The sequence below is a fragment of the Oreochromis aureus genome, linkage group 22 (genome assembly GCF_013358895.1).
Source record: "Oreochromis aureus strain Israel breed Guangdong linkage group 22, ZZ_aureus, whole genome shotgun sequence".
NCBI classification, from domain to species: domain Eukaryota; kingdom Metazoa; phylum Chordata; class Actinopteri; order Cichliformes; family Cichlidae; genus Oreochromis; species Oreochromis aureus.
In genome coordinates this window covers 7,885,296-7,907,409 of record NC_052962.1, presented here as the reverse complement: position 1 = coordinate 7,907,409, position 22,114 = coordinate 7,885,296, and the positions used below count along the sequence as shown (strand labels likewise).

Here is a 22,114-nt window from a genome sequence, read left to right as displayed (position 1 = left end):
GTGCATGGGCTGCACGGTGCTAACACATTAACGAGCTAACCGCGCTAACGCATTGACGCCGTGCAGCCCCATGCATGGAGATTTGCCTCATTAATGAGGTTATGGCGTTAATGTCATTTTAACGAGATTAACGCTGACAGCACTAATTCATATATAACAACAAGGTTGCTGAGCACAAATGTCAGTTTGCAGTCACCATATAACTTATAATATTTTGCTTGAAAAAAGATGAAATTCTGAGTGAATTTCCGCATTTGCATAAACAGCAACAAAATTTCGATTTGTGGCAACTTGTCCCAGTTAATCGACATATCAACATAAACAGATTGCATCTACTCAGTTGCAAACTGACTCTGTCTTACTGTTGGTTATCGATGTCTTGATGTACAGGGTGGGCCATTTATATGGATACACCGTATTAACATGGGAATGGTTGGTGATATTAAAGTCCTGTTTGTGGCACATTAGTATATGTGAGGGGCAAACTCTCAAGATGGTGGTGACCATGGTGGCCAATTAGAAGTCGGCCATCTTGGATACAACTTTTTTTTTTTCAATAGGAAGAGGGCCATGTGACACATCAAACTTATTGGTAATGTCACAAGAAAAACAATGGTGTGCTTGGTTTCAACGTAACTTTATTCTTTCATGAGTTATTTACAAGTTTCTCTTTGTTCACAGCCATTGCCATGTCGAAGAGGTTAACACGTGAGGAGCGGATCGAAATCGCGTTGATATCTGGTGAACGCAGTAACCGGGTCATTGCAGCAGATTTCAATGCAAGACACCCTACGAGACCACCCATCTCCCATGCTACAGTCAGCAAACTGCTTGCTAAGTTTCGTGAAACTGGTTCAGTGTTGGATTTGCCAAAATGTGGACGCAAGAAAACTGTCACTAATGAAGAAACATCAGTGGCTGTCCTAGCTTCATTCAGCAAGAGCCCACAGCATAGCACTCACCGCAAACTCCAGCTACTGCAGCATCTCAACGAGGATGACCCAGATCGGCGCACAGAATTTGCAGAATGGGCAAACCAAAAATTGGAACAGGACCCTCAGTTCACGCAGAAGATTTTGTTCAGTGATGAGGCAAACTTTTGTGTGAATGGTGAAGTTAACAAACAAAACCACCGCTATTGGTCTGACACTAACCCACATTGGATGGATCCCTCCAAGACTATTGGAACAACAAAAGTGATGGTTTGGTGTGGTATATGGGGTACAACGATAGTGGGTCCATTCTTCATCAATGGAAACCTCAAGGCCACTGGATATTTGAAATTGCTACATGATGATGTTTCCCTCTTTATGCACTGAAGCTGGCACGTTCCCTGAGTTTTTCCAGCAAGATGGTGCACCACCACATTATGGGTGCCAGGTCCGAGCATTCCTAGATGAACAGTTTCCTGGAAAGTGGATTGGTCGTCGTGGGCCAGTTGAATGACCCCCAAGGTCTCCCCGATCTGACCCCTTAGACTTTTATCTTTGGGGTCATCTGAAGGCAATTGTCTATGGTGTGAAGATACGAGATGTGCAGCACCTGAAACTACGGCTACTGGATGCCTGTGCTGGCATTTCTCCTGCGGTGTTGCTATCAGTGTGTGAAGAGTGGGAGAAAGGGTTGCATTGACAATCCAACACAATGGGCAGCACATTGAACACATGTTATAAGTGGTCAGAAACTTGTAAATAACTCATGAAAGAATAAAGTTACGTTGAAACCAAGCACACCATTGTTTTTCTTGTGACATTACCAATAAGTTTGATGTGTCACATGGCCCTCTTCCTATTGAAAAACAAAAGTTGTATCCAAGATGGCCGACTTCTAAATGGCCACCATGGTCACCACCCATCTTGAGGAGTTTGCCCCCTCACATATACTAATGTGCCACAAACAGGACTTTAATATCACCAACCATTCCCATGTTAATACGGTGTATCCATATAAATGGCCCACCCTGTACTTAAGTCACTTTGAAAACGGCATCTGACTGTGAGTACTTGAGGACCTTGTCCCTGTCATGTCAAAGGCAACAACATCGCAAGTTCATTGTATACAGTTCCAATACTTTGGGTCTCCAGCCACTGTTTTCCTTGTATGAGTGCAGCTTTAATGAGTGGTCTGATTAAATAATTCTGCAATATGTTGTGGGACAGTACAATTAGATAATATGTGGAATTAGAGCCTGGCCATACTTCAGCTTCAGTTGCATTTTCTTTATATAAGTAAAGAGATTTCCAACATAAACATATGCAGAAAAGGTACAAACTGGTACACGAAACATGCAAATATTGACAAAGTTAATTTTGAATCCTTGGTTTTGCTAACTGTTTTATTTGTTGCAAATATAGTCATTTTTGGGTGCAGATATTGCTCCTTTAAATATTGAATACATCCTCACGGCTTTATCTGTGGGGCTGTATGCATGTTTGGTATCCAGAAATGAGTTTATTGCTTCCCTGATATATTCCTTCTAATCTTCCCCTCAGATACCAAGGTGAAATGGGACTATAACAAAACACATTCTTGTTTGTTTGCTTTTCTTTTCCCTTGAAATCACAGTTTTACTGGCATATCCTTCCCGAACCCACAACTAGTATGAATGAAATAAATATTTGGATAAATATTCCAACTGTAAATTCTTTCCCAGCAAATGTCTTTTGTTTATAGTTGCAATATCTGGAGCTTTGAGAGCTTTAACATTAGTTCACCGACTGGCAGGCTGAAGTGAAAAATGTGCATGGGGATTACTAACTATTAAGACGAGAGAGACTTTTTTCATGTGAAATCCAGACAATTTCCAATAGCAACATCCTTGGAAAGCACAAAGTACTCAAACAGTAGTTTGTGTAGTTTAACCTGGTGCTCAGCAGTCCCACAGCAGATCCTGCAAAGGTGCAGGAAAAGACTGCTTTACTCAGAGTGTACGCTGTGACAGCCGGATGGAGCTTTTGAGAAAATAAAAGCCATCGGGTCCCAATGTAAGATGACACGGTGCTCATTTGCTTCAGAGGTGAGAAATACTCAAGGCCATGGTGCTGCATGACCTTGGCAGTTGTGTCCCAAGGGAGAAATGAATTAATAGCTGACCTTTAGATTACATTCTCTGCAGTACTTTCCCCCCTTCTTTGCTGTCTCAGACAAGTGTTTAGTTTCTGTACAGTAGTCTGAATAATGAGCTTTTCGAACATGGTCCATTTAGTAACATTGTGTTCACACATAAACTGTAATATAAGTGAATATTAAGTAGGTATGAAGTGCCATCAATTAAGAAATAAAAAATGAGTCATGCTGTGTTAGAGGGAAGCTGCGATAGTAAAAGGTCCACATGAAAATAAAGTCCACAGCTTATTTATTACCATGATTGAGTTTTAATTAGATCTGAATACAAAGAAACTATATGGGACAAAAGTTGGATAAAAAAGTCAGAATCAAACCATTTCCAATTAAATTATATGGAGAGTAAAACATTATTTCAAAATCTATGCAATGAATATTAATTATATGGAATTCCATAGGGAATAAATAGAATGAATCATATTTCCCAATTATTCCATCTAGTCATTTAAGTGTGCAGAGACTTTTTTAATCTTTTGGCTTGCAGAGAAAATGAGTAGACAAATAAAATGTTAACATAATGATTGTAAAAGAGTTTAACTGTCATTGTGAGGGAAAAGTTGACATTTGTACTGAGTATCAGTAGTCTAATCAAAAGCTAATGAAACATGTTACTCAGAAACACAAATATAAAAGTCGTGAATTGGAAAATTCCCCCATTATTACACTATAAAAGTGCATCATTCCACTAAAGCTGGGTCAACATTGTCAATCACTCAAGGACAATGATTGCCTACACAAGAATGAGTGACTATTGTCCAAGAGATATTTTAGTCAGGATCAGGATGGGCAGAAACTACAGAGTATAAGTTAGAAAACCACTGACAAAGATTTTAAAAGTCTGTCTTTACCAGATTTGACCCATTTTTACCCTTCAGCCATGAAACGTAGATCAGGTAATGAATATGATAACTCAAAATGAGGCAATGTAGGAGTTTTACATTGATACCAAGGGTTTATTTACTAAAAATCTTGAACTAGTTCGAATCTCACCAACCTTAACCTTAAGGTCAAGGTCAGAGGTCAAGTTTTCTGACAATCTTTTAAACCCGATAAATCCAGAAAGATGTCACCCATTAATGCATCTACTAAAAATCTAAGACGAATATGAATCCTAGTGACCTTGACTGAAGGTCAGAGGTCAACCTTTCTGAAAATCACTAGGATTTTCAAATTTATACAATTGGTATATTTATTAGGGGGTGAGTCTAGGTTCAGAGTTTGAGGGCTGATCAGCTCACAGTCGTAACGTCCTGCATACAGTGCCTTGCATTTAATATTAAAGGAATATGATACTTGTAGTCAACAGTTTTCACATTTGCAAACCTCATTTCAGTTAGGTAAAAACTATGTTATCTTCAAAAGCAGCTTTAATAGCCGGATGACCTACTGCAGTGTCTAAGAGTAATTCAGAATGAATAATCACAGATTTGAATATAATACACCAGTTTTAGGGTGGAGCCTTGAGTTATCAAATCTGAGGCAAAGTCTCGATCATGTTGACCAAATTTTTCAAAATAACTTAAATAACAATTTGTGAGGAGAAAGAAGAAACATTGGAACAGGAAATCCACCAAATTATCAAGCACTTAAAGTAGCATTTTTCAATAACTCACACTGACACTGTCACGTCCGATGTGGCAGACGTGTGGAGTGTAGATAAGGACCCAAGATGCAGACTGCTTAAGTGGTGAGCGAGCTTTAATAACCAAAGGATGACACAAACGGAGAAGAGGTGGGCGAAAACCCAAAACCTAAGAATGAACTAAACTGGGAAAAGCTAAGCAAAAAACAAACCTGAAACCTTGAAACATGAAACGGAGATGCAGGGAGAATAATGCGGCCAGAATACGCAGGAAACTGGAGGGGAATAACACAGACGAAACAGCAACTAACAGAGGCAGACACGAGGTTTAAATACACAGAAGGATAACGAGGGAATGAGACACAAAAGGAGGGCACAGCTGGGAGTAATCAGACCTGACGAGACAGGGGAAGAGTAAACTGAACACACTGAGATAAGACACAGACCGTCACAATAAAACAGGAAACACATACACACAAAGACACAGACTAGCAACGCGACTTAACACAGGGTAGACGGCAGAACAGAACAACACTAAACCGGAGGAAGAACAGAACCAAAATGACACTGGTAGAAAACACAAAACGCTGGGTCAAAAGGACCCAGGATCGTGACAGACACGTCATATACAAGGAGCAAGTGGTCAGAGAGCTTCTTTTATATTAAAGTTTTTTGGTTCATACAAACTGTGCCTTTATTGTGCAGACTCAGCACAGAGCATCGTCACTTATCCCAAATCCAAGAGCAGAGAATAGATTTGTAGCCTGTCACATTAATATAGTAGCAGCCATCCTGTTCAAGCCACATTTAGTGATATGAATCCTGCCAAATGTACAATTCACATCAATAAATATGGTCTTTGTAGCATCCACTGATATTTTTAACTGTGCAACTGGGAAGAACACAAAGTTGAATGAATTGCCTGTGAAATAATCCATCCATCCTCTTCCGTTTATCCTTCTCACGCTTCATGAAGGGGCTATCCCAGCTGCCATAGCGCGAGACGTGGGATTCACCCTGGACAGGTTGTGAATGGTCTGTGTTAGTCTTTTGACATTTTGGCACTCACCTATAGGCAACATAGAATCACCAGTTGATGTAACCCACTAATTGCATGTGTTTAGACTGTTCTTACCTGTTTATTTTTCTCTCTGTGCTGTCTTCATCCTCTCTCCTTGTCTGTCCTCTCTCAGACCTTCCCCCAAAAGTTAAATGTTACAGTAAAACTGAATTTACCAACTGATAAAATGCATAAACTGATCTGTATCAATTTATAAAAATGTTCAGACTGAATAGAGTTCGTAAACAAACATTGAAGCCCAGAACATGAATAGAAATCTTTAACAATTAGAAATAATAAAGTAGCTCCTTTATTTTTTTCGCAACTAGCGATGCACCAGCAGACTGGTGGCTCAAAAAGCTAAAGTTAGCTAATAATCGCTAGTGATTTAGTAAACGTTTTTGTCTATTTAGAGACCAAATAAAAATAAACAGACACTTCACAACATCACCCCTGCATTACCAGAACAGTTTGCATGTTTGCTATATTTCAGTTAAAGTGTGTTTTAAGTCTGGATCACTGATTTGTGCCATGAAATGTCTTCTTTCTGCCACAGAATAGCGATTAATGACAAGCCACGCTGTTGGAGCACTTTAAGATATCAACAACACTGCACATTTTTCACTCTATCCTGTCTGCAGTAGACGACTTGGTAAAGATTACATTAGAAGATAATGTCAAAATAATACTAAAATACATCATCATTACTTTTATTATACTGTAGTTATTTTTACGGGTGATGTGATCAAAAGGGTCTAAAATCCCTGCATGGCTGCATCCATCCACTGTCAGGAGTGGATTACTTAAACTGCAGAATTGTGTGTTTAATTTATTTTTTTCCAATTTGGCTGAAGACACAAGGATGCGTTTGTATTTGTTTGCCAGTCTCACTGGTGTGTACCTTAAAGGATTCGAGCTACAAAGCCCCTGCGATTTATCTCTCTCCGTCTTTCCTGTTGCAAGTTCGGCTCCTGATGGCCAAGCCCGGACCATAATGCTTCTGTCACTCACAACACTGATTCAATTTACTCTCATTTCCCGCTGTCTGGATGCCAAGGGCAATAAAAAGGATCAGATCAGTCCAGTGTTTCAAAGCATAAAAAAGGCACATTTAACCGGCACAGTATCAACTGGGAGCCAAAGAACATGCTGAAAATGTCAGCGATAAATGACAGGACGTAGTAATACATGGCATTCTGTGACATTTATGTATGTGTAGTATCATGTCACAGGGCTAAAAAGAAATCTGCCTGGGAAACACATTTTCGGTCAGTAATACAGGATGTGGTGGCATTCGCTGACCTCTCAAGTCCTCATCAGTTAACATCACACCATGTCCAAACACTCCACCGGTAAATATTTAACCATGTAGTTTGCTCTTACTGTCAATATTTTATTGATGTCAAAGTGGTTAAAGGTGTGCTGGGGTTGATGTTAAAATCTGCCATTGGGGTGAAACTGAGTTCACCAGTAGGGACAAATGGCATTGCATTCATTATTTATCAAATTTATTGCCTTTACCTCTTAGTTGCTGCTATGCGAAGCCGTACAGCCATATTTCACCTTTTAAGTCCCACAGCTACAGGGTTGATTCAGCTTCTTTGTTTTTCACTTCACCTTGCTGCCCTGCTGGCACTTTTCTCAAATTCAGTCCAGTTTTTTTTAAAGATGTTTCATTACTGTCTCATTGAGGAAACTGTTTGCCCTTTAAAAGAAATCTAGTGCAGGAGTAGATATGATTCCCCTCCTCTTCACTTTCCACACACCGCGGAAACATTTGCATAACATTTCTCGGGGCCGGTCTGTGGCTCTGATGAGTCGGAGGTCCTGCTTGCTGGAGAATATGGCAAGTGAAGTGTGAAATAAAGCAGGATATGAGACCTTGTTCTCTCGCGGTGGTGGCGGCGGCGGTGGAGAAGATCGCGAATAATGGGGACAGAGATCTTGTGACTGTCATAACCAAAGCACTAGAAAAAGAAACCGAGCAAATAGCTTGAGTTTGTTTCTTTGAAACAATTTACTCCACTCGCTTTAATCACACATCTTTTACATTATAGAAATGTCAGCAATGTGCTCTGACTTAGGGGATAAACAATAAGTGGGAGAATTTAGTAAGTGATCACATCTTAGTCTTATTCTTTGTAATGTAATAATCAGGTTGCACATTTTACACAAATATTATATGCAGATATGATGAAAGCACATCAGTTCTCTCTGTTCTTTCAGTGCTCTATATTCCCCCATTCAGTATGCTGTTAACACACCCAGATCCACAGCATTAAAAAGCATATTTATGAAGCTTGTCCTCCGTGGCAGCCATTCCCAACCTTACGAATGCAATGGCCCCTTCTGAAATCTGAAGTTCAACTGTGGTTCACCTAACCTTTAATCGAATGTGATTACTAGAACTAATAAAACAACTTCATGTTCTTACAGTTTGCTTGTTGTTGATATTCTCCAGCTTTACTTTCAGTACCTGCCCTTTTTGGACATTCCCGCTATTCAGTACTATTCAGTGCTTTATGTTCTGGGGTAGAATTCTACAGTATTACAGAGAAATCACCAACAATAAGACAAAGCATTTGGTGACGGTGTGAAGGGGAAACTGAGCTCACAGAGGGGCAGTGATCAGTTAGGGATGAGGGGAAGGAGAAGACACATTATTGACAAGGTACAGGACACGTTCAAGATCAGTGGATGGATCATGGCCCACCAGGGTACCTGCTACACACACTTTGGCAATCACTACTTTGTTGAGTTCATATGTTTTTTTCTTTTATGGATGGTAGTTAACTTTATTAGTTTTTTATTACATTTTTATTCAGTTATTTAATATTTTATTCCAGCGTTGTTTGGTACCGGGGAGCGAAAGTTGAGGCTTGGGTGTGAAATGTATGTTTTTCAGTGTTTTTTATTGTTATTTTTTATCATTTTTATCGTTAACTCAGTTTCCCTGGGTCTTTTCCTGTGTGTTATGAATATATCTTCTTAAATCTTCTTCTTTTTTTGGTACTGGTACTGATTTATGACACCTTAAAGGCCGGTCTGTGAAAATATTGTCGGACATAAATCGGTCCGTGGCGCAAAAAATGTTGGGGGCCGCTGTTTTATTCTTTTTTTTTTTTTTTAAGGAAATCACACATTTCAGTAATACTAAGGCTTTAATTTAGGTGGTAGATATGCCTCACCTCCACTAATTTGAGCCACTAAAATGGACCTCTGAAATTTGTTGGTGCCTTTAGGACCACTATCTGAAAATCTAGTATCTAATATGGCCTGCTTTGTGGTACAGGCCAAAATGAACTTGGTAGTAGCCGAGGGTGAAGGTCTAAGCTTCAAAATGTAGAGCCCGAAGCCAATAAACAATGTCACAGTATTAAGAAAGTGGATAGCTTTGCAACATGTGTTTACAGGTCTTTCCATTTATAGAGCTGGTTGATTTAGGACCCTGGACAGATAGGTATGACCTCCAGAATAGAGTTGGGCAGAAATATTAAGTCTTCATGGATCAAACTTGAAATTTATGTTTTAGTGACTAATTAAATTAGCAACTTAAATCTTCCTAACCTATTATAAAAGTGAACAGTGTTGCAGTGCATGCATCTACCTAAATATACGTCCCTTATCTTCCCATATGGAAAAGAAATAGTAAAAACTTACATGATTTACTCATCAAAGTGGCCACTTTCTCATTACTTTCATATATTGTTTTAGTAAATATCCAAAACAAACAAGTTTCATTTATATAATTTTTCAAGGGATCTTATATCTGTTTTCACTCTTGTATGCTTTTCATACAAGTTTCACAGAAGACAGATACAAACTTTATAAGATTTATATATATCTTTTCCATATGGGTTTAAACAGACCACAGTGACAAAAAAAAAAGTGACATTTTATTTTGAGCACTTTTTAAGATATAAGATTTTGGGATTTCATGAATTCTCTTTAAAAAATAATAAATAAATAAGTGCAATCGCTTGCTAACGTTCAGCATCACAGATCAAAGTGTTCATGTGTTGTTTTGTTTGACCAACTGTGGAAAATCCAAAAAGATTCACTTTGCTTTCATGTGTTCCAAAGAAGATCAAATACAGCGTTGTATGGACAATTGTGCTGTTGAACAGGTTTATAGACAATTACTACAGTTTAAAAAAAAACAAACTCTCCAATAGTTAATGATTTCAGCATTGATTTTCATCTTTAATATGTTGCAGAAAATTTGAAGGTATCAGACAGTGTATCTGTAAGTTAGTCAAACACGTGTCCTTCACGTGGCTATAAGTCCCATTACAAAATCTAAAATTGTGTCCATAAGTACAGAATTCAGTCAGGTCTCTATAGGCGAAAAGCATTAATAGCTGGAGAGGCAATTTTATGTGTTTCTGACACAATTAGCTCAAATTAAATGCCATAATAAAAAAAGCGAGGGGTTGGGAATGAAAGGAGTGCAAAAGTCTTATGATGACTCAGGAGCCATTGTGTGATTAGACCACATACGTACACCATAAATGAAAATTATGATCCCCTGTCACTTGTTCTTTGAGTCGAGAGAAAAAGAGAGATTTTCCAACAATGCATAAGTGCGGAGGCCTCTTACGGAGGCGCTGCTCTGTAATTAGAAAGTCACTGGTATCAATCACCCTGCAGAGGCAGGCTAATTTTTTCATCATCAATTACCTTGAACATTTTGGACGCTGATCAGATGAGAGCAGTCTTAAACCCACTGCCTAGCTGTCATTGACACTAATGGAATTTTAAATCTTCTCCCACAGTGGAGTTCTACTTAAGTGCAAGTCCCAATTATAGGCACGGTAATTTAGCTAATCTCCTCCAAAAGCAACGATAGGCTGCAATCAATATCAAAATATGTCCCCTGCTTAAAAGCGAGCAATTTCCTTCCATTCTGTCACACCGGGTTGCCACTTCAAAGTTAAATACTGCCCTAAAAAAGGGCAGCTAACCTCTACCTTGGAAAAAAATAACATCATTTATGTTTCAGATTGCTGTTTCCTTTATCTTACTTTGCTTTATGGTTAGGAGTAAATGTATAAACAGATTTATGTTGAATCATCAAATCCAGTGATTAAAGGAGAGCTCACACAGAGCTGTATAGTCAGCAGTGTGGATGTGGTTATAATTATGGTTTGCTTGCACTCAAACATACACAGTAAAGAACAGTAACATGACCTTTTACTGCCCCTCTTCACAGTACATAATGTATTAAAAGTGATGCGATATCCACTTTTATACTGCTTTTCATTGAAGAAGCAACACAGTAACTGCTTTGAAAGTGTCAAGGCTTGCTTGTAAAAGTCCTGAGCCAAGTAAAAGACTGCCATATGGTGTGAGGAAAACGTTCCGGGTAGGGATTTTTAACATTAAAAACCTTACCCGATTTCAGTTTGTCTTATCACCAGTTCAAGGTCATCAGCACCAGCGTCTCCAGACAGCTTCCAGCATGGCTGCTGTGTTTATGTGGTTGCTGTTGTGACAACTTGTACTTATTATTAATTTCTCCAAGGATTTCAAAATATTTCAGACAGCAAACATTAGGACTGTGAAGAATCATCACTGGTGATGAGAGACTCCAGATTCAAAGTTCAATATTCAGAAAATTACAGAAAATGAAGTAGAAAATATAATCTCTAAATTAAGAAGTTCTAAAGCAAGGGATGAGTTTGGATTTGATATCAATTTCTTGAAGCATTATAAATCTTGTCTTTTGGTGCCTGTGACCCATCTTATTAATTTATCAATCACGCAGGCAGTCGTTCCTCTGAGTTGGAAGGTGGCAAAAGTTACACCAATTTATAAATCGGGTGATAAAACAGACCCTGCTAATTATCGACCTATTAGCATACTCCCTATCTTTTCAAAGATAGCAGAAAAGTGGGTTGCTAATTCTATCATCAAACATCTTAATGACTCCAATCTGGGTTTGCACCCTATGCAATTCGGATTTCGCACTCTTCATTCAACTGAAACGGCTGTCTGTGTTTTTGTTGAGAGAGTGAAATCTTACTTAGACAAGAGCAGTTGTGTTGCGGCTGTTTTTCTTGATTTCAAGCGTGCGTTTGACACTGTGAATCATCTTAAGCTCTTGTCTAGACTGTCGACATTTAACTTTAGTAATCATACTGTTAAATGGATACAGTCTTATCTATCAGATAGAAAACAATAGCAAGTCACCCTATCTCTACTGTACGCAAGGTGTCCCCCAGGGTTCAATTCTAGGCCCCCTGTTATTTTCACTTTATGTAAATGACTTGCCTAATGTGTGCAAAAATGTGGACACGATTATGTATGCTGATGATACGGTAATTTTTACATAAAGCCAAAACTGCTGATGATGCAGCCCATCAGCTTTCACTGGCATTACATGATTTACAAAAATGGCTGAATGACTCATGCCTGTGCCTTAATTTTAAAAAGACCGTATCAATGTTTTTTAGTAAACCTAAAACAACCGTGGCTGCAGTAAAAGTTTGCTTGGGTGCACAAGAATTAATTAATGTTGAGGAATTTAAGTATTTGGGGTGCTACTAGACTCTAAATTATCCTTTAAAAACACATTAGAAAAGTAGTGAAAACTGTAAATGTTAATATACAGAACTTTAGACATATCCGCACATCATTAACAGACACAGCAGCGATTACATTCCTGCATTCTATGATACTGGCTCATATTGAATATTGTAAGTTGGTCCTATACGAGCTCTGCTGCTATTGGGCCAATTGAAGTATGCTACAAAAGAGCATTGAAAATATTAGATAAAAAACCTTTTTCATATCACCATTGTCAAATTTTAGATAAATACAAGTTTTTAAATTTTACTAATTTCAAATTATTTAAATCTGCCTGTCTAATATACAAAGTTATACATGGTCTGGCGCCTCCACCAATGAGTGATTTTATTAAACAAAAGTCTAGCAGTGTTGCCGGGTCTCGACTGACTCGAGCCACTGTTAGAGGTGATTGTGAACTGACATTCAGGCGGACCACCTTTTCACAGAATGCTCTGTCATATCAGGGAGTGAGCTTCTGGAATAGTCTTCCACTGTCAGTGAGGGAAAGTACAAGTCTACCCATCTTTAAGAGTCACTTAAAAGGGCGGCTGAGGGACACACAAACATGTGATCATGTTTAATAATCATGCTTTATATTGGACGGGAAAAAGAGTTAGTGTATTACAAAAAGGGAAACAACTGTTAGTGCAATGGGTGAACGCAATATCATGACAGTCAGGGCATATGCAATACTGGGGTTTGTGCATTATAATTGATGTGTTTCCGTTATTGTTATCTATACTGTCCTCTGTGTCCACTCTTCTTGTCATTTGTTTGTTCTAGTATAATGTGATGACTGTTTTTGTCTCTGTAAATAGTGTCTCTGTATGTTTTTACTAATTTGTGTTTAACACCAACCTGCCAGAGGGTCTGCAGATGGAAATTAGCCCAAGGCTATAATCTGGCATATTTACATTTATTAAAATGTTCATTAATATGTATTGCCCCTCTCTCTAAAAAATAAAAATAAAATAAATAAATAAATAGATACACTGCATTCAAAAGTATTAGCTCCCCTATCCAAATCATTGAATTCAGGTGTTCTATTCACTTCCATGGCAACAAGTGTTTAAAATCACACATCCAGACTGCTTCAACAAGTATTTGTGAAACAATGGGTCACTTTCAGAAGCTCAGTGAATTCCAGCGTGGCTCTGTAACAGGTGATAGGTTTAACAAGTCCAGCCGTGAAATTTCCTCGCTACTCAATATTCCACAGTCACCTGTTGGTGGTATTATAACAAAGTGGAAATGATTGGGAATGACAGCTACTCAGCCATGAAGCGGTAGGCCACGTAAAATCACAGAGTGGGTAGTGCGCAGAGGTCACCAACTTTCTGCAGAGTCAGCTGCTACAGACCTCCAACCTTCATGCGGCCTTCAGATTAACTCAAGAATATATGCATAGAGAGCTTCTGATCTGTAGTAAACTTTAAGAAGCCAAGGTACTTGAACAGAAAATGCAAACACGATTATTACGATCCCTTTTGTTCTTTCTAAATTGTGTTCACCACTTCCACAAATTCATTTCATCTTCCCTGAAGCCATGCGTAGTTGGATCTAACATCACACTCAAATCTAAACTAAATTTAGCAAACATGCTAAATCTAGTTTCCAGTTTAAGCGCACACAGGAACACATAAGGATAAATAATAATTCTCTTAGTAAAACACTGTGCTGTGAGCATTTCCACAGTGGATTCTTTGTCTCGTTAAATTACATTTTATATCACGATATCAATAATTTACAACTTTCCAGGGTGAAATTTTATAGGCTGCTCAGTTTAGTAGCTATTATGTTCCTTATTTCTCAACATGACAGACTAGTGAAAAGCTTCTCTCTGTGAATAGAAGGAGCTATATCATCTCTCGTCTCTATTTCTGTTCACCGCTTAAATTTAGCATCAGGTTCATTTCATATAAATGTACAAGTGACTGATTTTGACAGTGTAATCAATAATCTCAGACAATGTCTTGATTTATGAACGTTCTCAGCTGAGGTTCTAATGAGATATTCCAGGGTCATCTTGCTGGCCCATTATAACCTGCTTCAAAGACTTTAAATACGGCCACAAGTAGATGAACACAAGCAAAAATCACTGTGTGACCTGTTGAACAAGATTGGAGAAAGTAACATTATGTGAAAAGAAAGACTATAAAGAGGGAATACAATACATGTGCCTGAAATGTCATTTGCTCATCGGCTGCTTTCTCAAAAACAAACGTGGCTCCTGGCTTCGGTAAACCAGTAATCCTGTTGCTGGATATCACTGCTGCTATGAATAAACCAGTGGACACATTATATTCCTGTCTGAATAAAAGGTAGGTAATGCTTGATAGAGTTTTCCATCATATCTAATAAATGTAGTTTTCTGGTATATATAAATACATATATATATAGATATAGATATATACATAGATAGATAGATATATTAAAGCAGCGGTCCCCAACCTTTTTTGCCTCACGGACCGGTTTATGCCCGACAATATTTTCACGGACCGGCCTTTAAGGTGTTGCAGATAAATACAACAAAATAAAACTAGTACTGGTACCGAAAAAAAGAAGATTTATTCATAACACACGTGAAAAGACCCAGGAAAACCGAGTTAACGATAAAAACGATAACAAAATAACCCTGAAAAAAACGATAAAAACCCTGAAAACCATACATTTCACACCTGAGCCTCAACTCTCGTGGCCCAGTACCGGTCCGAGGCCCGGGGGTTGGGGACCGCTGTATTATAGGATGACAGAAAAGCAAGCTGTGAGCAACACTGAATTGCTGCTCAACTCATTGTTTCAGAATTTACTGGCATTTTAACTCAGTTATTGGGCCCCACCAACTCCAATAAATAAATAAATAAATAAATGCTTGTTTAATGTTACAGCTTGGTTGGGAAATAATTTGAAATATAACATACAAATACACAAAAATCTGAGTAAGTGGAAAAAGTGAGGAATGAACACATAATTACTAAATGGTTAACAAAGCAGGGCCTGAATAACTAATGAATATCGACTTGTACAGCTGATGAAGCTGTTAGAGAATAATCTATGTTATATCAGTGAATTATTTAACCAGACAGTGGATTGTATACAAATACCAGTCAAATGGAATAAAAATCACTTTTCCTCATAAGTTATTTCTGTGCAGGCATGTTTTGCTTTTGTATTTACTTAACCTTTAAAAAAGATTTTGCAATTAAATTATCAGTTGTCTTGACCTTTGAACTGTGTACGCTTGTAGGGCTAAAAAAGCAACTGAAGAGGCAAAAAACAAAAAAACCCAATAATTCATTTTACTGATTAAAACATTACTCAGTTCAGTTATTGTTAATACCATTAAGGGGTCATCTCATAAGAGAGTGTGAGAGTGAGACACGACTGGAAGGTTGTCGGCTCCACGTGGTAGGGGCAAGAAAAATCCTGTTTTTAAATTTTGACCCAAAACTGTTTTCAAAAGTAGAATGGGAGGCAGATCCTTTAGTGTTCAGACTTCTATCTTGAAGAACAAACTCCCAGTTTGGTTTGAGGACCAAATTTCAAAATTGATGTCTCTCAAATGCTGAGGTCTGCCAGATGTATCTTCCTTTAAACTGGGAGTTCGTCTTCATAGGGAAGCGTCTGATCTTTAGGGTTATCTTTTTAATGTTGTAGGGATTTTATGACAATGTGAAGCGCCTTAAGACAACTGTAGATGTTAACTTGAGCTATTTTTTATGTTTAATTAAATAGAAGATTGATAATAGTACATTAATATATAGAATTAAACAGGGGTGATTTACATTGGCAATAAAATGATGGAGCACTGGGAAGATTTCAGAACAAGCCTGAAACGATGTAATGACACTAAGTCAGCTGGATGAGATAAATTCCTGGTTCACTCAGAGGGGGTTGAATGGTGATTGGGCACAGCGCAAAGGGGGTCCAGCAGAAAACATCCATACCCTCGGGGCTCCTGCTGGGATAATCCATCCTCGATAACAGGAATGGATTTTATTCTAATCTCCTCCTTATCTGCGCTGGCTCCATTTGGATGCATGCAAGACACATTTTCTCCTTTATGCACACGAGTTTCAATTCACAAAGTCAACACAAATGTGTTTAAAGTTGTTAATTAAAAACACACATGTGAGCACACGCGCACCAACGCTACAAAATATGAGCATTAGAAGTCATCTTTGGGTTTGTCCTACATGAAGCAGAGCATCACCTGACTCTTATTAATGTCTTTTCAGCTCTGAAGGGGATTATTCATGTATAAACCCAAAGCCAGAATTTAAAAAAAGAACACTGTGCAAAAATGTAAATAAAAGCAGAATGCAATGATTTGTACATTTCATAAACTAATATTTTATTCACAACAGAAACAGACAGAAAAAATCTGTTGGTTGGTACCAGAAAATGCACCAGTTTAAGAAAAATAACAGTAATATTGAAATAATGGTAAAATTTGGTTGCACATGCTAATAATGTCACACTATTAAGGATTAGTAGGGCAATATTAAGGTATGAATAAGGTATAATTAATAACTCCTCCTTTGTATGTCATTTATATACAGATAAGTTTATTCATCTGTGACTGTTAAACCTTGTGCAGCTATCAATGCTAATCATAATCACAATTTCTCTTGCAAGGTAATTTCTTTTTATATTCTTTATTATTCACATTAGTATATGCTTTGTGTAACAATGTCAGAGCCGATAGCAGAAGGGAGAGTAAAAAGAAAGAAAGGTGCAATAATTATTTGCTGCATCCAAATCAGCACAACGGGTCACCAACTGCTAATCTGAAACAAAAGTTTGTGTGTTTCTGTGTATGTGTCTTTGTCACGAAGCATCTTTGATAATGAGGGTCACCTGACTACCACCCCCCATCTCCCCAAGAGCAATAAAGTCCTGAAACCACACTTCCTAATGACAACTGCACGCACACCCCAGCAGAAGGAAGACGGAGGTCCCAGATGGAGCCCCCACAGCCAAAGGACAACAGCCACAGAGGACCAGAGGCAAGAGGCAGCCGACCCCGACAGAAGCTGGCTATCCTAGCACAAGCCCAGGACATGACCCCAGGGCCCCAGGTAACCAAGAACTGCCTGGCAGAGATCGGGCCCAGAGCCACCAAGTACCCACATCCTGCGTGAAGCAGCAACAACCCACCATCAATCACAACCTTGTCCCACAGGGGCCAAAGAACAGCAAGCCCCAGACCCAGCAATGCACACACTCAGACACACACACAGAAACACACAGGGCAAACTGTGTTCACAGGCAGTGATTTCTGGAAGTGTTCTGAGCCCATGGAGTGATTTCTATAACAGAATCATGTCTGTTTTTAATGCAGTGTCACCTGAGGGCACGACAGCTCACGGGAATCTGTTACTTTCCTTCCACACAGAGATTTCTCCATTCCAACATTCTTTTGATATTATATGATATTGATGATATTATGTTCTGTGGATCATGAAATATTTAAAGTTATGAAATTGCTCCATAATTTCTTCATTCAGTTTAGCATTTTTTTCCAGCCTGGTGAGGCTCTGCCCATCTTTGCCACCCGCTCTCTAAGACGCTCTTTTTTCTAACCAGTCATATTACTGACCTGTTGCTAATGTCCCTCCCTCATGATGCTGTTTTTTGCTTGTTGTCCCAGCTTTTTGAGATGCGTTGCTGACATCAAATTCCAAATGAGACAATGTTTTTCCTTAAAATGGTCCACTTACTCAGTTCACACATTTTTATATGTTTTCCATGGTCCATTGCGAATTTTTATTTACATTTTACACACTGTCCCTACTTTTTCAGAATCAGTCTCATATGTACCCACTGCTTTGGCTGTTAAAGATCTTAGACTTACAGGAATTTTACACCTGTTATTAAGATTTTTCTCATTACAGTTACACACCCTTAAAATGTGTTCCTATAAACGCTGGTTGCTGATGTCTTGCCGGCCTCACTAATTAACTTCAAAACGGTGAAATTAATTATGACTTAAAGTTGCCACAAATGAATATCTCAAGCTCACTAAAGACTTTTCACATCCTTCCCAAATATTGTGTTGCAAACGCATGATATCAACATCCTGTATGCTGTTTGCTCCATAAAAGTAGAGCGCTGACTGCTGTCTCTTTTTGCACACACACACACCCACACACACACACAAGCACAGGGGGAGGCAGAAATAAAAATGCTGCCATAAAGACTCGTAGACCCATAAAGATTGAAACATTTCTAAAGCTGTCTCTGCAACACAACACGCCTCCTTTACAACACAAATGTAGAAACATGTTGTTTAGCGTGGCCTCGGGCTGTAAATTAAATGTTGAAATGATATTCTAGGGCAGACGTATCCCGTGCTGGGACAGGCAGGATGCAGAGAAAAATACCTTCTCGGTATCAGCAGAGCAGCCATCATTGTTGGAATATCGCACACAGGTGAATTCCAGAAAGAAAAGGAAGCGTGAATGCCTCACTCCAACCGTGGAAAGGTATTATTAACACAAAGCCAACTATCACAATCTCCATTATTCTATTAATGAAGACTTGAGCAGACTTCAGATTAAAATGTCAGGGCCACGAAGGCAAAACCTCGACATGACCTCCCTGAATTTGAATTAATGGGATATTTAGACTGTGATTTTCTTTTCCCTGTGCCCTGAGGGCTACGTGATTATCCTAAGCTGTGGAATACATCTGTGTCTATTAATTTTCATCTGACACTAAGCAGGCAGGCACATATTCAGCAGACATCCCCGTCACATGTAGAGGAGCTTTCAACCTGCACATTGTGGGTCAACAGTCATTTTGGTAATGCTGGAGAGCTCCTCAGCTGATGACATTCCTCCACTCTCAGTACTGAAGCTTCCAGCTGACTTAATTAAGAAAATGTCTTGGCCCCTTTTGAAGACTCTATTGCACAGTTTTCAAACGATTATTGAATCTTATGTTCATATTACACAGTACTACACTAAAAATATGGTATGAAAAGAAGCTTCTCAATGTTATAAAGCTTTGTATTGTACATCACAGAAAAATGTTGCTGGACCAAAAAAACAGTACTCAGGAAGAACTGACCTGATGATGTGAAGCCACGTGAATTCCACTGGAAAGTCCAACGTGCATCAATCTCCTCCCTGTCACTTAACAAAACCACAAATCACCTGAAGGGGGCACACAAAAAGAAATTTATCACCAAATGATGTCAGAAATGTATTTCTCAGGAGTAGCACCATTAACTCCTCCATTTGTCTTCCTGCAGTGGTCATCTTGCATAATAAGTCTAAGTCGAGCATTAAATCGAGGCCCACCATGTAATCAGAATGTGGTGCTACTTACATTGCATTTACATTTGATTTAAAACTTTTAAAATTTCCTAGCAATAAATGGTCAGAATTATTACAGATATGATTGTTCTGTCAAGGATTCGCCTCCATGACCCTGGTGATCTCCTAGTTTTGAAAATTTAATTTCCTGAACATTATTATATGTATATAATATGTCTAAATAACTGTAAAACATTTGCATTATGGTTAGTGAGAATTTTGTACTGATAATTGGCGAATACTTTGGTGACACACCAAACACACTAAACAGCTCCATAGTGGGGTGGTTAACACACCACACTATTCGTTTTTCAAATTATATCATCTATTATAATAGATGTTTTGAATGAGGCCTAATACATTCATTGTTGGCAATACAGTTACCCTGTTATAAGCTTTTCTATTAGGGAGATACAAATAGGTACAAAAAAATCACAGGTGTAAAAAACTAACCTTGGATGGGTCACTGGTGAATTTTTGTATGTCAGAGGCTGAAACAGCCACATAAGACTGACCAAACTTTGCTCCTATGAAAACGCCACCTCGAGCTAATTATGAAGGCAAACTAAGAGCAAGTGAAGAAACAAGTTTGTGTAGGGAAGAAGTGTGTGTGGAAGGATGCTAGGGAAAAGCCTGAAAGGAAATCAGTGTGTTAGTGGGGAGTCCTTAACAGGTAGGTCTTTCACTTGCTCAAACAAAGGCTGATTCAACCTTCCTCCTTGAGTCCTTATATATTTGGTTCTATGGTACAGTAAGTGCTGATGGAAGGATAATTAAGGAAAGGAAAATTGTAGAAAAATTAAACATCAATTTTTTCTATGCTGAAGAGCTTATATAACTGATTAATTGTAATGTGGGATTGGATGTTGTCTTGACAGTTTTTAATGCTAGTAACTGCTTTATTACTTGGCTTCTAGAAAAGCTACTGTAACCCAACCAGTGCAGGGCCTCCTTACACCCCGGACTATGCGTCTTGTAATTTGGTGTTGGACTGGGGTACAGTAGAGAGACCAGTCGGACACAGACGTTCAATTTGTGGCTCGGACCGCGCTGTTTATTTAGCTACTGGGGCATAAACCACTCCAACTCTGCTGCTGGCAAAGCAAACACAGTAAACACTATGTGCTTAAAACATAATGAAGTGCAACAAAAAAAGCCACACATTGTATAAAAAATAATAATTTTGTAACTAAGGCACCTTTACAACATTCCTTGATTTCAGGTATGCATATGACTCAAAAGTAACCTAACAAGACTACTAGCAAACTGTACCTGAGGAGTTAAAGCTTCATCTTGCATTTACCGCAAACAGTGGAAATGTAGCCCAAAACCGCTGCATTCAAAATGAAACAAACACAAACTCCTCACACTCTCATTGGACAGCACGAACATCTCAACAAATGCAACATATAAATAGTCTGACTGGACAGTCGCCATCTTACAAAGTATAATATTTATTTTTAAACAAAACCCACGCGCGATGCCACTGACTTTGCCTTTACCTTGCAAAGCAAACACGTAAACACTGAGCCCACAGATGGCGTCCGCGCAACAAGACACTTGAACTACGTGTCCTGTAGGACAAATGGTGGAAATTGCGCAAATCTACAGTGTCTATGCAGCTCAATAGCGACACCCTGTGATGTATTCAAGTCACTACCTTACACTAACATTAGAATACAAACCTGGGTTGTGAGGACACCTGTTAGGTTGGGTGTATTTCTTGTGTACTAGAGAAAGAGCTGGATTTTTCCCAACAAATACATTTATGCTGTGTTTCAGTCAAATTGTTCTCTCTGTTCTGCTCTCTGCGTTACAACTAACGTGTTACTGAAATCTGATTAATCTGATAATATAACGAGTTCGCGAGAGAGTATGACCGTGCAGCGTTTAAAACATGGAAGTACTGACCTTACTTTGAGTTTGATTCCGTAAAAAATGACAAAAACATTAGCCTCCGCTGTTCACTTCATGGGAAGAAAATTTCTTTCTACAGCGAAAAACCCCCTAAACTTCAGAGCAAGCACCGAGTACGCTGCCACGCGAATGGGAAATTCACAGAGAAACTCCTGGATCCTTCCACTGACATGACCGCCGTGGCACACCTGCACCAGGGCAAACCTCCGCCTGCCCCACTCCTGCTAAACAGATGAAAATAGATCAACAGGACCGCTGAGTCTTTGATTTTATTTATTTTCTGCTGTGTTTTACTTGCATCTATTTGAAAGAGTGAGTTTAAAGACAAAAAACTATTGTTTTAATATGCTGGAATATGCAGGTTTAAATGTTAAACAACTTTCTTCCACTCAGAGAATGTTGCATATAATTTAATTTTTAATTGATGCATAAAGTTAAAAGATTAAAACTAATAAAACTAGTTTTAAAAAGAGACTTTTTCATTTGATTACATTTTATATGATGGATTATCCAGAAAAAGTAGAATTGGGCTGAAAGATC

General features: G+C 38.6%; 1 long non-coding RNA gene across 2 annotated transcripts in view; it reads right to left on the bottom strand.

Annotated features, from left to right (window-relative positions):
• The window catches only part of LOC120435501, a 40,383-nt gene extending 18,684 nt beyond the window's left edge, over positions 1-21,699 (bottom strand). The window contains exons 1-3 of one of the 2 annotated variants that reach the window (XR_005609776.1): positions 21,569-21,699; positions 19,410-19,495; positions 6,701-6,810 (exon numbers count right to left, since the gene is read on the bottom strand). This is a non-coding gene — a long non-coding RNA (uncharacterized LOC120435501). Of the gene's footprint in view, positions 1-6,700; positions 6,811-19,409; positions 19,496-21,568 lie in introns of those variants that run through there. The other variant, XR_005609777.1, reaches the window with a different exon arrangement.
• Positions 21,700-22,114: the final 415 nt, after the last annotated feature.